This window comes from Pinus tabuliformis, chromosome 5_1 (assembly GCF_031772625.1).
Source record: "Pinus tabuliformis cultivar Carrire ecotype Pingquan chromosome 5_1, CPIR1, whole genome shotgun sequence".
In the NCBI taxonomy this organism is placed as follows: Eukaryota; Viridiplantae; Streptophyta; class Pinopsida; order Pinales; family Pinaceae; genus Pinus; species Pinus tabuliformis.
The window spans coordinates 795620735-795639002 of record NC_142305.1 but is presented as its reverse complement, the minus strand read 5'-3'; the positions used below and the strand labels follow the sequence as shown (position 1 = coordinate 795639002).

Sequence of the window (18268 nt, the reverse complement as noted above, 5' to 3'; positions counted from 1 at the left end):
TCATCAAAAAATATTACATAATACATGTGCTTGGCCATGGAGGCTATCGAGAACAGTCCACACACATCTGAGTGAACTTGATCAAGGAACACTTGCACTTGAATATCTTTATCATTAAAGGAAGATTTGGTGTACTTCCCCAATGTAAACCCCTTGCATGTGTCTCTCTGCTCTAGTGTACCCTTAGGAAGTCTTGTAGAATTTTTTTGCATGATCTTCAAATCTCTGTCATGGTGCAAGTGATCCAATATTTTATGCCATAACTCACCGGTGTCTCAACGTTTCACCTTCTCTTCTTTAGTGCTCAAAGTAGTGCAGTCTTCTACATCCAATTTGTAGAGGTTCTTCACCCAAACCTTGATCCACTTCACCTTTCCTGATGCTACGTGATGAAGGAAATCCTTTCCCTTGCTAAATATCACATCGTAGCCATGGTCCTCCAAATGGAAAATGAAACCAAATTCTTCTTCAAACTTGGAACATACACGGCATATTTTAATGTGAGAGGATTACCAGACTCCCTCTGAAAGGTAACAATATTATTGACGGTCATGCTATACCTCCCCTCATCTCCCATCTCGATGTGCATCTAGAGGTCCTTCTCCTCTAAGACACTGAAGAAATATCTGTTGATGGCCATATGGAATGAGGCTCCACTATCTAGGTACCACACACTACCTATCACTGATGTCACCAAGCAAGTGATGAGGGTGAAATCCAGTTCAAATTGTGAAGCAATAACTTCACCTTCCGGTCCTCTTAAGGGCTTCTTACCGGCCTTTTTATGCAGACACTTTCTAGCATAGTGTCCCAACTGATGACAGTGAAAACATTTAATCTTCAAGATGTCCTTCTTCTTGCTTCCCTGACAGGAATCTGATTTGGAATGGGATGACTTCCCCTTCCCTTTCTTCACCTTTCTCGTTAAGGCATAGTTTTCCTCATCATCATGCTTGGATGAGGATCCACCTCTGGTGTTTGCTGAATCTCTTCTTGTACCAAGTCAGAACATAATCACTCCCACTTTGGTAGCTTCTCCCACCCATTAATTGATTCCTCATAGTTGTGCCAACTCTTGGGAAGGATTAGTAGTTCTAGGTTCACCATATTGTCTTCAGTAACTGTAACACCGACACTTCCAAGCTCATCCAGACATTGGGTGAACTTGGTCAAGTACTTCAGTATTGATTCACCCTTCTCCATCTTGATCTTTCTGATCTTGTCTGTCAGTGCCAGCTTGCTGTGGTCACTGTTGTTTTGAAACAGGTTTGTTAAGGCCTTCCACATTGCAAATGGAGTTTCCTTACCATGGAGGTTCGAGAGAATATTATCTCAAACTCCTTCTAGGATAATCCTTCTTGCCTTTTCCACACTTTTTCTCCACTCTGCTAGATCCTAAGCATCAACTGCCTTAGGAATATATTTTTCTATGAATTCATTAAGCATGTTGTCTTCCAACATTGCCTCCACCTTTTCCTTCCAAGCATTATATTTCGAACTACCCTTAAGGGCATATCCGAGTCTCAATCCGTAGAATGACATCTTGCTGGCTTTGAAGTATGATACTACAAAAGACAAACTCGTATTCTCCTCTTTTATAGTGATTTCAACTCTAAAGCATATAAGAGAAAGAATTCAATCACACATAACACAATGATTTTCTGGGGAAAGCCACAAATAAAAGCCCTTGCTATCTGTATATTGCATTAATAAAAAAATATGAAAAGTTTGCAATGTTTTTCTCAAGCTCGAGCAACCTTTGCATTGTCTCTATCTATTTCACTCCTTCTCAGACAAGATCAAGCCAATACTTAGCCAATTATGCTACCTACCAAGCTCCTATTCCCTTGGGAATTAGCCCATATTTAATTAGGAAATCCCACAATTATGAATTGTGCAACCCTCATAATCCTTCATTTGATTGCATGCACCACCTATACAATTTGGATGATTATAAAACTCTAGTACATTGTCCCTGAACTCCAATCTCAATCGGGTCTTTCTCTGATCTGACATGCATGAGTTAATTATGAGTGAATCTTTAGTTTATTGATTAGTACTAGTTACACCCCACTACTATAGGTTACACCTCACTAGCATAGGTTACACCCCACTACAGTAAGTTACACCCCAATACAGTAGGTCACACCCCACTGTAGTAAGTCGCACCACACTAATGTTCATTACACCCCACTGTTTCTAATCTCCCACTAATTCCTCCATCAGTTGGAACTAGTTTAGCTGAGTTTAACTTAGTTAGACAGAATTAAATAGTTACAACTCAAAATAAACTCAAATAGTGCTCCTAATTGTAGGATGCACTCTACATGACTCTAGTTGGACCCTCAACTTGAATTAACTGAGCTAACTAAGTCAAATTAACTTAGTTAACTATTACAAGTTGCCATGAGATATGGAATTACAATTTAATTCCTAATTTAATTCAAGGAAAAATTAAATTATGATTTTCTTATTTCATTTTCAACAATTCTTGTCACCTTCATGCAGCCATAAGGATTTCTCTTGAGCCTCCAATCTTTCTCTTTTTCAAATGACATGCCCCTCTATTTATCTTTTGATGGCTTTCCTTCCAATTTCTCAAACTCGTTGAAGTATCCAAATCCATAATTGTTATAAAACATGTGTGGGACTTATTTCACTTCTCCACTCCTTTAAGGATCTTTTCTTATTTTTTTTAGATTTGGGTTAAATTGAACATATGCATATTCTCTTAAGTGTTCCTCATAAGGTTTCCATTCATCTTTTTTCCTATTTAGAAACTCCTCCATATTTAGCCATATAGATTTAGATTAAAGGCGTTGGCTAATTTCACTTGTGTAGGTGCTACATCAAAAGCTACTGGATTATGATTTGACTCCCCTCCGAAGATGACCCATCATAAAATTCTAGCTAACACTAACATGCATCCTATTTCTTAATCACAAATATGCAAAAGATGCTCTTTTTGTCAAAAGATGTTTTTTCCTTATCAAATGATGCTTTATTTGATTTGCTCGGATTTCTGGCAAAGCTTTTAAAGTATTATTTTTTTATAGTGAAGACTATGCTTCAGTCGACTCGCTGAATATGGTTTAGCCAAAAAATGCAAACAGATAGAATTGACAGGCAAATCTTGCAAACACACCTTCATGTTTTCCCCAACAAATAAGTTGAATATGAGTTATCCAAACAAAATTATTAACCCATGTTGTGGTAAGCCAGCGGAATTTAGAAATTTCGATAAAGAATCAATGCCATACACACTCTTCCAAGAGAAAAAAATTCAATAAAAATATATTTAATTGATATAGTAGCTAAGAGTAGGGTGACATAGTTATTAACCAATGCCTAGTCATGAAATCAAGAAATTTTACTGATCATGCATTCATTCATGATCTATCATATGGAAGGTAACTTCAAAAAATTCATTGACGAATGGATTTAAGAAGGTAACATAATTAAAAAGCTAAAAGCATTCCTTCCTTTTTTTTGAGCTCACAAGCCAAATTATCTCAACAAATCACTGAAGCTACCTCAATAGATTGTAGTTATCAGTTAAATAGAAAATATGAACTGTAATTAGGCTCAAAAATGGAAAAGTGATATCAACTTCGATTTTAAAAGATTGGTAATTTGTTGGTGTATTCATCTAATATTCATTGGGTTTAACAAATTTTCACAGGGAATTCTTCCTTTGATTTTTGTAGTGACTTTTAGCTAGTAATTTCCTTATTATTGATAAACATGTCTTTTCCTTTGATGCCTAGTTATTTACTCCCTTTAAACTTTTCATACTATATGTTTTATTCATATATTTATGAATAAACTATAACCAACATTGTCATAATTGAAAAGAATGGCTAAAATCCTATGTTTGTTATGAAAAAACAGAGTAAAACTATAAAAATGGGCTTGGAAAATTGTCTACCATGAACTTTATAGAGGAATTTTGTAATATGTAAGAGCATATAATTGATATATATATATATATATATATATATATATATATATATAACCTCCTTCATAATTTTGAAACACATTGTAAGTTGTCTGTAACAATGTTCTCAAATTTGTATTTCTTAGTTTTTAACTAGATTTGACTAGTTTAGTAAAATGCACACCCAACCCTCATTCTTGAGTATTTTTTTGTGATTTCGAGAGGAAAATATTTTTCTTTTAATTTGACACATTCGCTTACTTTTATTTTTCTAATTTTGGATTTAAAAAATACTGTTGTGTAAACACACTACAAGATTACCTTCTAAATGTGAAATACTCGCTTAGCTGACCAAAATGCAAGCGTGACTTATATCATTGGGTATTTTTAATTGCTTTCAGATGTAGAAAACATGTTTTTTCCTCCCATGCTCTTATACAAGTACATATTTGTCTTATAAAATTTGCATGAAATCCATATATGTGTCTTAACAGTTGCATGAGGACTTTGTAGCAATCCCACTATATCATTATGGATTCATACTTGCATAAACTATAAGCAAAATTGTTATAATTGAAAAGAATGGCTAAAATCCTATGTTTATTATTAAAAATAGAGAGTAAAACTATAAAATGGGCTTAGAAAAATGTTCGTTGGGAACTTTCTATAAGCATTTTTTAAAACATAAGAGCATATACCTAGAGGTGTATATATATTTGACAGGGACATACTTCAGAATTTTGAAAATCATTCTAAGTTGTCTACAGGAGTGTTCTCAAAATTGGTATTCCTCAATTTTTAATTGAATTTGACTAGTTTAGTAAAATGAACACCCAACCCACATTCTTGAGTATTTTTTAGTGATCCTAGTGGGACATTATTTTTCTTTTAATTTGACACATTTATTTACTTCTAGTTTCCTAATTTTGGATTTAAAAAATCATGTTGTTTAAATACACTACAAGGTTACCTTCTAAATGTAAAATGCTCATTTAGTTGACTAAAATGCAAGCCTCAATTCTATCCTTAGATATTTTTATGTGCTTTCAGTTGTAGAGAATATGTTTCTTCCTTCCATGGTCCTAAATAAGTCTAGATTTGTCTTATAACATTTGCATGAAGTCCATAACTTTATAGATTTGTCTTATAATTGTCAAAATGGGCTTAGAAAATGTCATCCATGAGCTTTATAGAGGTATTTTTTAAAACATAGACCATATACCTGAAGGTCTATATATATTTGATAAAAATCTCCTTCAGAATTTTGAAACTCTTTCTAAGTTGTTTGAGCATTGTTTTTAAATTCGGTACTCCTCAATTTTTAACTGAATTTTACTAGTTCATTAAATGCACACCCAGCACTCATTCTTGAATAATTTTAAGTAATTTTGATAGGAAAATAGTTTTATTTTAATTTTACACATTCTTTTACTTTTAGTTTTCTAATTTTGGATTTAAAAAATCCGTTTGTGTAAACACACTACAAGGTTACCTTCTAGATGTGAAATTCTCACTTCGTTGACCAAAATGCAAGCTTGAGTTGTATCATTAGGTATTTTTAAGTCCTTTCAGTTGTAGAGAGTATTTTTTCTCCTCCCATGGTCTTAGACAAATCCAAATTTGTCTTATAACATTTGCTTGAATTCCATAACTTTATAGATTTTGTCTGATAACTATAAAATTAGGCTTAGAAAAATGTCATCCACAAACTTAATAGAGGATTTTTTTCAAACATAAGAACATAAAGCTAGAGGTATATATATATATATATATATATATATATATATATATATATATATATATATATATTTGATAAAAACATCCTTTAGAATTTTGAAACTCATTCAAAGTTGTCTATGGGAGTGTTTTCAAAATTGGTACTCCTCAGTTTTTAACTGAGTTTGACTACTTCAGCAAAATGCATACCCAACCCTCATTCTTGAGTATTTTTTAGTGATCCCAATGAGAAATTTTCCTTTAATTTGGCACATGATTTTATTTTTAGTTTACTAATTTTGTATTTAAAAAATCATGTTGTGAAAATACACTACAAGGTTAGCTTCTAAATGTGAAATGCCTACTTAGTTGACCAAAATGCAAGACTAAGTTCTATCCTTGGGAACTTTTAAGTGTTTTAGTTGTAGAGAATATGTTTCTTTGCCCCATGGTCTTACACAAGTCCATATTTGTCTTATATAATTTGCATGAACTCCATATATGTGTGTTAACATTTGTGTGAGGATTTTGTAACATGCTCACAACATCATTATGGTATCACACATGCATAAACTATAATAAACATTGTCATAATTGAAAGGAATGGCTAAAATCATATGTTCCTTAAGAAAAAATAGAGAGTAAAACTAAAAACATGGGCTTAAAGAAATGTCATCCATCAGGTTTATGGAGGCATTTTTTAAAACTTAAGACCTTATACTTAGAGTCATATATATATATATATATATATATATATATATATATATATATAACAAAAAAATCTTTATGGTTATTGAACTTATTTGTTTATATCTATGTCATACTTTTTGTTACTGTAATTCCTCCTTGTATTATTCATAGAATAGGTATCCATTCTGTTTCCCAATACCTTTTTTTAACATTTGATTTGCTACAGTGTTCAATTCTCTAAAAATATGATGAAAAGTAATCATCCTAAAGGATTCAATCAAATTTCTAATTACCTACATCCAATTGAACAACGAAACAATATTCTATTCTACTTATAACTATATTATTTCATAAAAAGAAATTCCCAATAATGGTATTTATAAATTCTTACTTATAAAAATTCCATATTTTTATTTGTGTGAAGTATCAAGAATATTTTTTCTGTGAGAAAAAAAATTAACCACATTATATTAATAACGAATTTCACAAACCATTACAAAAATCATATCCACCATTAAATTCTATGTTCATGTTCCATCATCTAATAGGACATATTAACATCAAAATTACAAACAAAAAAAATAATGAGATTTGTATTATATTAATTCTTGAAATATACATATATTACAAAATTACCTTTGTTCCTACTGGAAGCAAAGGTGAATGTTATTGTGTGCCTTGTAAAGGCTACATTCGACTAGACATACATATAAAACAGTTAAAAAAAAATTACATTCAGTTCAACTGGAAATAAAAAGATTTTGAACAAGAGCTTGAAAATCTCAAAAGTATAAATAAAAATTAACCAACCTCAATAGACATGATTAAAAATAAACCAACAACAGGACTAAGACGTGCATCCCTTAGGTTTACGCTACTTTCTCATCCCCTTCGATGATGGGAGTTCCTTCGAAATCCACCTCATATCTGGAAAAAATGATGCTAGTTTTAAATAAGTTACAAAATATTTGGAACAAATAAGACCTTGAATCTGGAAATGGTTGAACTAATGATTGGATTTTGCCTTGGAAAATGAGATATGACTATCAGATCTACTTTGACTGCTTGAAAAACTAGGAGGTTGACTTTCAATAGGAACTTTGTTTCCATATTTGGAAATATTCTCTCACGTTGATCCTGTTCGAATGCCAATGCTTGACATTTCTCTCGTCAACAAATCCAAATTTGTGTGATATCCATAAAAAATTAGGGGGAACGAATTTGATAATGTTTCTTATAATATGAAAGATGTCGAAATTATTTCCCACTAGATCATAAATAATTTGAACCTTTAATGGAGAACTAAGATTCTGAAACATGGAATGATCTTGGCGCCTCTCCATCAATTTATTTTGATATTTACATTATGTAATAAAATTTCCTTTCTCATCTCAAAATGAAGACAACTCTTGTTTGAAAATAACTTTGAAATATTTTCCTGAAATCAACCTCTCTTTTAAACAAGTAATTATCTTTTTTTCAACTTTCTTCATCATCGCTTCTTTGCTAGTCAACTTTCTTGCTTGTAAAATCAAATCCACTCTATTTGTAATTCTTATGAATTTGAGTTCATTCTTTCTTTTATGTTATAAATATTGCATAGCATTGTGAGTTGTTATTGTCTTATCTCCCAAATTTAGTTTAGTGAGTTTGACCATTCTCGAGAAAATTTACAACTAACTTCTTCTCATCTTCCACTAAGCCACAATATTACTTCGACTTATCGAAAACATGAAAAGATCCCAAAGAAGACACCTAGTTGTTTCCATGGTAGATACTCTAGTCAATTTGGTCTTCAAATCCATAATTTCATTATGCAAACCACTCTTTGTTGAAACAATATCTTCTAGAGTTTTATTTTTGGACTCAATCACATGTTCCTTTTCTCATATGATTTTCTTTAGTTGGTTGCATTCTACTTGGCTCTTTCTCCATGCATCTTCAAATTGACCTTTAGGTTCATATGAAACTTCCCCTGTCTGTGGATTTCCTCCCTATTTAAGCAACATTATTTCAAGCTTTAACTATGCAATTTCATTATGTAATCTTGTTATTGTTCCTCCAAAAAATTTTAAGCTATCTTTTAGTTCATTATTTTCTTTTTGTATTGTTGTAAGTTCAGGAGTTTGAGGAAGATCTGTAATGGGAATATTAAGTTTTCCTTTTAAAATCGTTATCGAGTCTTCTTTGTTCTACAACAAAGAATATAAAGGAGAAGGATTAGTGGGATCTTCGCCTAGTTCTTTTATATTCTTTTGTAGTTCTTGATTCTCCAATTATAATTATTTGTTCACCACCTGCAATTTCTTCTTCTGGTTTTCTAAATTTAACAGTCCTTGTTGAAGATTTTCCTTGCTCATGGACACTTTAATCGAGTCTGAAAATACAATTTTACCATTTTACCTATGCATGTCCATCACAACTGCCATACTAAATTTATCCATACGAATCTTGATTTGAGTAGCTCTATAGTCTTCATAAGATCTAGAATCCTTCTTAATTGGCTCCAAAAATGATAAATTAAAAGGTATAACATTATGCTTAAAATAGGTGAACCTTTATTCCCTAGTTGTAGACTCTCCTTATGTCTTTCAATGTTGGATTGTGCATTTATTTGACTAAACTACTTGACAATTCCAGCACTATGAAGACCTTCATGAGACTAAACATTTTTTCATTTTAGCTGAAGGTAAAGATTCAATTTGTATAATAGGTTCACTTGACATTGATTTCTTAGAAACAGACTCACTTGAGGAAGAAGCTACATAATCTATTAGACTATTATGCACTGATTTAGACCTTTTTCCTTCTGACTCCAATTCGATTTGTTGATTGTCTCAAGGTCAATTATTATTTCATAATTAAGTCTTTTGCTACCAGTTTCTTTCTTTGCAGGTGTTGAAATCACATTTGTATTTGTTTCCAAGGATGTTTCTACCAATTCTTTTCCAGTGATAATCTTCCATGATTCATTGTTAGCCATTTTCACTAGTTTTGTCCCACATTGATGATCATACTCTGCCAAATAATGTTTCCTTATTTCTTTGTAATGACCTTATAAGGGTCATGCTGAAAGGCCTCTACAAATTGAAATTTCAAACAGGTTAAGGTATCTTCAATAATTTTGGTATCATTCTTATCCTTAACTATAAATGGATGAATATTCTTAGGAAGTTTGAAAGACAAAGGAATATTTTTATTTGCAAAGTATATTTGGTCTGAATTTAACCATTGTCTCAGAAATTTTAAGGAAAAAATTCTCAGTGTCAGGAATGCTAGCAATTTGTAGGTTTGAACCTTGGCACCATATACCTTAAGAATTGTATGATCTTCATGTAGAAGCCAATCCCCCACCCTAATATGAGAATTGAGCTATAAAATTTTCTTGGGATTTATGTCCATTCTTTGGGAGACTACTTAGAAATCAAATCATACACTTTTGACATGAATTTGTTGATAAACTGGATAAACCCCAATGATTTTTTTCTTCCAAATGATGTTATATGAATGATAGGCTCTATCCCATAATTAATGGATTGAGCTTCCTCCAACAGTTCCTTAAACTCATCAGTTAAATTGTCTAGCAATGAATAGACAAGGTATTACTGATATCTCAAGGTTTTGACCTTTTTGTAATCAACCAACTGATCATGGATAGACTCAACAAGAAACAGATGGGAGTATTGCAACTCTTCCCATACAATGCCTCAAAAGGACTCATCCTCAATGACTCTTGATAATCATTGTTGTATGTGAACTATACCAAGGGGAGATACTCTTCCCACTTCTACTACTGATGCATCACATACATCCTCAACATGTCCTCTAATATCCTGTTGACACTCTCTATCTATCCATCTATCTGCAGATAAGTTCTAATAAAGGCAAACTCTATGCCCAAACCTGCAAACAAATCCTTCCAAGACTTGGAAGTGAACTTCATATCCCTGTCTGATACAATCTTCTTATGAAAAAATTGCAATCTGATCACATCTTGGATGAATACCTGTGCTACATCGCTAGCTAAGAATGTAGACTTCATAGGAATGAAGTGTGCAACCTTTGTTAACCTGCTCACAACAACTATGATGGAATCATGTTGTCTCACTGTCTTCCAGAAACCTATTGATGAAGTCCATGGAAATGACCTCTCATTTCGACTTTGGAATCCCAATCAGCTATAGCAGTCCACCTAGATGCTTGTACTCTTCCTTCACTCGTTGATAGTCGAAACACCTAGCCACATTCTCTACTACATCCTTCTTCAAATTCGGCCAATAATATAATTTCTTCACTATATTCAATGTCTTCTGATAACCTTGGTGACCTGAATAAGGTTACGCATGAAATTCTATTAAGATCACCTTCTTGAGCTCACTTCTATCTAACACATATATCATGTCTCTGAATCTGACCAATCCATCCGCTATAACACAATAATCCATACCCTGTGCACCTGCGTCTGTATCTTTACTTTTACCTATGCATGTACCTGTACTACCACCTATACTTGTACCACTACATGTACCTAAACATGCACATGTGCCTATACCTATATTACCATCTGTATGTGTACCACTACCTATACCTAAACCTCCACCTATACCTACACCTGTACTACCACCTGTACCTATACCAGTACCCTGTTGCAACCTGTGCACAATCTCCATATACCTGACATCCTGATGACCTGCCTACAATATCCTATCATGTAAGTTTGTCCCATATCAGCTCATGGTTGCCAAGTGATTTACCTATACCCGCATGTTGAGAGCATCTATCACCATGTTCTCTTTACCTTTGATGTACCTGATCTCAAAATCAAACTCACTTATCGTGGCCAACCATCTAGCCTGCCTGACATTCAGATTCGGCTGGTCAAACAAATACCTTAACCCAATATGATCACTCATCAGTACAACCCTCCTGCCAAAAATATATTGCCTCTACATCTTCAATGCATGTACAATCACTGGTAACTCAAGATCATGTGTCAGGTAGATTTTCTCATGCTCGTTTAGTTTCCGTGACTCATAGCATACCACCTGTCCATCCTGCATAAGGACTTCGCCAAGTCCTCTCTTGCAAGCATTTGTACATAATACAAACTCCTTGCCTAGATCTGCAATCTGTAGCACTGGTGCATGTATCAACAACTTCTTAAGTTACACAAAACTAGCCTCACACTCCTCTGTCCATTCGAACTTCTTACCTTTCCTCTACAATGATGTGATAGGATAAGCAATTTGCAATAATTTCCTGATGAACCTGCTATAATCGCCTGTCAAACCCATGAAAGAGCTCACCTAATCCACATTCTTAGGAGCTACCCATTCCATGATGGACCTTATCTTCTTTGGATCTACTGCAATGCCCTCCTTGGATACCACATACCCCAAGTAGTGTACTTCATTCTAAAAGAAGCTACATTTGTTGAGCTTAGCATACAACTAATGCTCCCTCAACAACCTCAACACTGCTAGTAAATTTTCAGCACGATCTTCCTCATTTTTAGAATATACCAATATATAATCAATGAACACAATAACAAACTCATCCAAATATGGATGCAACACACTATTGATCAAGCACATAAATGTAATTGGAGCATTAGTTAAGTCAAATGGAACAACAAAAACTCATAATGCCCATACCTAGTCTAGAAAGTTGTCTTGTAAATGTCCTCCTCTTCGATGCGTACCTCATGGTAACTAGATCTCAAATCAATCTTTGAGAACATTGGTGCTCCCTTTAGCTAATCGATCAAGTCATCAATCCTCGGCAAAGAGTATCTGTTCTTGATGGTCATTTTGTTCAATTTCCTGTAGTTAATGCATAATCTAAGACTTCCATCTTTCTTCTTCATAAATAATGCCGGTGTGCCCCAAGGTGATACAATTGTCCTAGTGTATTCCTTCTCCAACATTTCCTTCAACTGCAATTTTAACTTAACCAACTCAGGTGTGCTCATCGTGTAAAGTGATTTTGATGAAACACAAACTCAATAGAAAAGTCTACCTCCCTGTGAGGTGGAAACTCTTAAATGTCCCCAGGAAATACATCCATGAATTGTTGTAGAAGTAGGTATCTACTCAACACATCTTCATCCTCAACCTCCTTACCCTTATCACTAGAAATGTCCACTTCGAATAACATGCACCATTTCCTACGACTACACTTTGCTCGCATAATTGTCACCATCCTAACTGATGTGGCTTTCTTCTTACCCTGCAAGACTCGTGGTTCCCCATTGTCATCAACACACTCAATAGCTTTGTTATAATAGTCTACCTTGGTTCTATGAAGATATAACCAATCCATACCCAACAACATATTGTATGATCCCAATGGTAATACATTCAAATGTGTTGTTGTAGGCATACCATTAAAATCAAACGCACAAGCTCTTATGCAATGATGAAATCGCTTCTTCGTATCTGTAGCCAACTCTACTAACCAAGACTCTGCATGCAATTCCTTACTCAAGCCACACTTATCCACCAAGTTAGAACTAACATAGCTATAATTAGATTGACAGTCAATTAGAATATAAATAACTTGATCGCAAAGCTTACCGTCCATCTCAATGATAGATGTATGGTGTTCTGCATGTCTGTTGTCCATTACTGCATAGATACGAGGAATGCTCTAACCAACATCCCCAACAGCGTGCGCCTCCTGTGCACTATATATGTAAGGCCTATCACCTAGATTATGTGGACAATCTCTCGTAAGGCGTTCCTTGCCACATGTCCAACATTCCAACTGACCAGTACCAACACCTGTATATTGTCGTTTTGACTCATGTCCATGTCTAGCTGCATTAAATCTCTTTTGCGGTGCCACATTCTCTTTTTCATCTCCATGTTGAGCCCTTGTCCTCTTAGGTTGTCATTTACCTTTACCTTTGTCTTTTCCCTTCCATTCTTGCTTAGATTTGTTCTTACACTTTGATTGTTCATAGAAATGCTTCAGTTTCCCAATGACTTCCTCAAGTAACTGAGGCTCATCATTCTCAATCCGATATCTAAATGTTAATGGAAAACTACTGACAAATTGTTGAACTTTAGCCTTCTCACAAGTAAGATATGGTACATACCTCAATAGCTCAAGAAACTTGGTATTGTACTCTTCATCTATCACTGATCCCATCAAAGCTTATAGGATTGTTTAGCCTTAGTGTCGTAGAACCTTTATGACAAGTACCTTTTCCTGAAAATCCTCTTGAACTCCCGCCAATTCATGTCCTCTGACCTGATATCTCTGACCCGTTTAACATCTTCCCACCAAATGTTTGTTTTACCTTTCAAGCTAAAGATCGCTACTCTGGCCTTCATGTTATTTGTGTAATTATGCAACTCAAATAATTTGTTCATCCAAGTATCGACTTAGAATAACTTACAATCAAAACCCTTTGACACCTTTGAGGTAAAATTCAATGGAGGACTTAACTCGGCACAAGGAATACACAATATATCGATTAGTTCACGGGTAGTCGTGTAAACAGTTTGAGTTTAAACTTTGATTGTGTAAGTGTTTTGTGTTTGAGAAAAATAATTTGATTCTTAAAGTTGGTTTGTAATTGTTTAACAAAATTCAACATAGCTAACTCACCCCAAAAAATAACTAACATCAAATATACTGCAAATCGATTGAAATATCATAGTCTTCCATGAAAACTATACAATTTTTTCCTGAATAATGAAGTGAACAAATACATATGATTACAAGAACATCAAGAGGGATCAGCCTGGTACTCTTTTATGAATACCATTGTGAGTGATCATGCCATAAAACAGTCCATCAGTCCATCGCGGAGGATTCCTCGCACAGGAAAGCAGCATCTGCATTTTTGTCACTACAGTACAGACATGGATGCTGTGAGTACTCTCCGTCATCCAGCAATTTTCTTGCACCCAAAACCAATTCCCTGTTGCTAATTGGCTTCTCATGCTTTTCAAGAATTGATTGAAGAGCGTTACTAAATGCTTTACTGAGATCCTCTGTAAGGCACGCGTCGGCAGATGTCTCATCAGTTTGGCATCCACTCAGTAGAATACCCATGTCCTCATGTATACGCTGCTTTCCCTGCTGCAATTCAAGCTGTTGTAGTCCCATTTCCTCCAGGAAAGTGCCGTTATCGGTAACAAGCCTTTGAAATTTGGAGCTAGCTTTCTTGCCGAAAAGCTTAAATAGAGCGCTCTTGACTTTATGAGCTTCCATCTCAGCTTCTCCAGTTTCTTCTCTTTCTTCTCTCAAGAAACGCATTACTGACTCCAACGGTAAAAACTTTCTCTTTGATAATGTTTTCGGGCCTTTTAACGATCTGTTGGCTGTGGCATGAGGTCCAATTGTTCTTTCTCTTTGTCAATTAGGCCTCCACTATGGCACGAGTCTGAAACCATAGTGAAAGATGTCCCCAGAGGCACTATGTTCACCATTAATCGGAAGTCCTCATCTGCATGCCATATATTACTTGAATGTTCCATAATAATCACAACCATAAATATGAATGTAAAGTTCAGGATTGAATTGATCAGACTGAGAAACGATATAGGAGTTACCTGTAAGCAGGTTGAAATCGCATGGGACGATACATTCGTCATAGTCAGTGGAGTTCTGCAGTGGAACCAGAGTCCCATGGCCGCTGTAGTGAAAGAAGAGCACGTCTCCGGGCTTGGCCTGCCGAATCGTTTTGATGAGAGCCAAGCAAATGTTTTCTCCAGTGGGCTTTGTATAAGAGTCGTCTGTGTCGATAAGGAGATTGATATTCTCTTTAGCAAAGCCGAAGCGATGAATGAGGATGTTTTGCATCCTCATAACGTCGTTCACGCATCCGTGAAGTTCATATTCTGTGTTGGGATAATTGCATCCCACCAACACAGCGTATTTCATGTTGTCTTTCTTGGCCATGCTTTTAAGCCCGATCGCACAGATTTGTTTGAAGATTATGCCCACTTCTTGCAGGGAATTACAGTACTGCGAATTGAAAGAAGTTGGAATATGAAAGGTTGGGACGGGGGTTTAATGAATAATTGGAATACGAAATGGTGAAACTGTGGCTCTATTTATATTTTGAGAAGCTGCAATATGGAGTAGATTCTAGAATCGTTACAAGGCCACCCTTAACTTTCATGGCTTAGAGACCTAATCCTTGCTCTTTCTACCCACCGCCATGATGAGAAGAACATTTTTCTAAGATTTCAGACTGTTAATGACGTGATGGATATACAGAGCCGAGGACCACGCAAGCACACAATGGCTTGTGTGTGGGATTCGTCTTCTGCACATGTCAGCCGAGTCATTGGTCGCTTGAAATGGATATATACCAGCAACAGGGCTACCATTATTGCTTGAGGAAAACCTTTAATCTTCGAGATGCGAAAAGGCAAGTCAGCTGGACTAGAATAAGATGCGTTTTGCAAACTGCATGTCGTGTGATGCGCGAGGTTGATTGCGTGAGTCATTATGCGTAACAACAAAGCATATACCCAAATAAAATCTTTAAACCACATGGACACACTCCATGATGCCTTGGCTTCTCCGTGGTCTTTTTTAATTCATGTATTATTAAAACATCTCGATGATGTAAGCTAATTTAATTAAGCTTAGCAAGGAAACCAGAGGAAGCAATACATATTATTAATATAATGATGATAATAAACAATAACAATAACAAACAAACAAGTTACATTTATAATTTTTAAAATTATTATTAAAAATAATATATTTTAACAACAATTTTAAATAAAATATTTTACTTCATATTTTTATATATAAAGATCAAAAACCTCTAATGAGCTTATAAGGGAGTCACAGAAAAGCAATATTGAAATTCCCTGGTTGGAAATTACTAGAGTATGTTAACAACCATAGGAAACAAGCGAGGTATAATTTAAAAAATTATTAATAATAAAAAGATATTTTAATATTAATTTAATCAAGATATATATGATAGGTTGGAATTTATAAATTTATTAAATATAAGTAAATTTATAATAACAATGGGAAAGAAGTTAGTATAATTTTAAAAAGCTTCTAATAAATTTATTGGGGAAGTCATATAAAAATAATACAAAAAATTTGAAAATTACCAAAATATGTAATAATATATAATAATAGTAAGAAACAAGCTCTATATAATTTAAAGATATATATTTTAATATCAATTTTATAGTTAATATATGATAGGATTAAATTTTATAAGTTTATTGAATATAAGCAAATTTATAATAATCATAAGAATAAGTTAATATAACTTTAAAAAACTTTTAATGAGCTTATTAGGAAAGTCACAGAAAAGTAATATAGAAGATTTTGGAAATTACGAGAGTATTTTAATAACAATGAAAAATAAGTTAAATACATTTTTAAAAAATAATAATAAAATATTATAATAATAATTTATTAAATTTATTAAATTTAAGCAAGTTAAGCAAGTTTATAATATTAATGTATAATTTTTGAAATTATTAATAATAAAAAAAAAAATTTAATATGATATATAATAAAATTTTATAGAGTTTTTAAATATAAATAAATTTATAATAATCATAACAAACTAATTAATATAATTATAAAAATTATTAATAATGAAAAATATATTTTCATGTTAATTTTAGGTAAAATATCTTAATTATATATTTATCTATATAAAAATTTGCTTATATAATTATATGTTAAATGTATTCTATAATTCATTTTAGGTATTTATATTTTTTTTTTGTATTAGGCATAAAATTGTATCATTAATTGTTACCCTTCGCAAAACATAAAAATTAAGTCATTCAAATTAAAATTTTGAAAGCATCTTCTTAGTAAAAAGATTGTAAATAATTGCAAATTAAAATCTTCAAAGCATCATTTGTCTTAATAAAAAGTTTGCAAACATATAAAAAAAAATAAAAGTAAGGTTTATGAGTATAATCCAAGTTTATGTTTTTAGTTTTAATTTATCTTTTCATAATCCATTTGCTATTTTTCTCTTGTCATTTTATTTTCATAATCATGAACGAGTCATCAAATATTTCAATTTGTGATGCACCATACTCTTAACTGGCCTCAAAACTAATTTCAAAGTCGTCAATTTTAAGTAATTATTAGTTTCCTATCTCATCCTTGCTTTCACACAAATGTAATGATTTATAAATAAATATAAAATACCCTTTATCCTTTGTTAGAGACAACATCAAAGTATGCCCATGCGATATCTTGTTGATTGCCTCCTGTTTCAACACATGTCTATTTGTTTAGCCTAGGTCTATGGGTAGCATTTAATATGTTTAGTACCTCAATAACACAGTTAAGAGGTATATTCACCTTTCCTTCAAATAGCCTTAAGTTCTTGGCTAACCATAACCCCTAAGCTATGTTGCGAGGAAGGGATCTGATCTTCTTTGTATTTTCTTTTACATATTTTTCTTTATATTCTTCTTTTATGCCTTCACCTTCCTAGGGATATCTAAATCCAGTCATATTTTCCACTTCTCTTTATACCTCATTTATATAGGGCAATCAATAAATTAAATGTAGAATAGTGTCTTCTACTTGTTAACATAAGTTGCAATCAACTTAGACCTTGAAAAGTTTTGCACCTCCTATTTGGAGGCCCTAGCTTTTAAAATCAACTACGTGAAAAATGTTATTTTTGAAATCCATCTTAATTTCTAGATAGTTCTCCACCACCATACTTGTTATCTCTCTCCCCTTCTTAGCAAGAACTATATAACATATTATGAGTACATAGTTTCTAGTTGGATTAAGTAACCATACCAACCAATCATCATTTTCTTTTACCTTAACATTATCCTTTTCTTCCATGTCTCAACATTTTCTTCTACATCCCAATCTCTTCATCGGTCAACGGGTGTTGTTGTAAATTTGTACATATTTACTAGTTAATAACCCATCTAAGCACACTAATCC

The 18268-nt window shown here is 33.4% G+C and overlaps 1 pseudogene across 1 annotated transcript; it reads right to left on the bottom strand.

The window, feature by feature from the left end:
- Positions 1–13995: 13995 nt before the first annotated feature.
- LOC149167342 (metacaspase-9-like) lies at positions 13996–15642 on the bottom strand (annotated as a pseudogene). Its single transcript, XR_016260553.1, has 2 exons — positions 14908–15642; positions 13996–14801 (listed from the first exon to the last, which is right to left on the bottom strand). The product of XR_016260553.1 is annotated as a metacaspase-9-like (transcript).
- Positions 15643–18268: the final 2626 nt, after the last annotated feature.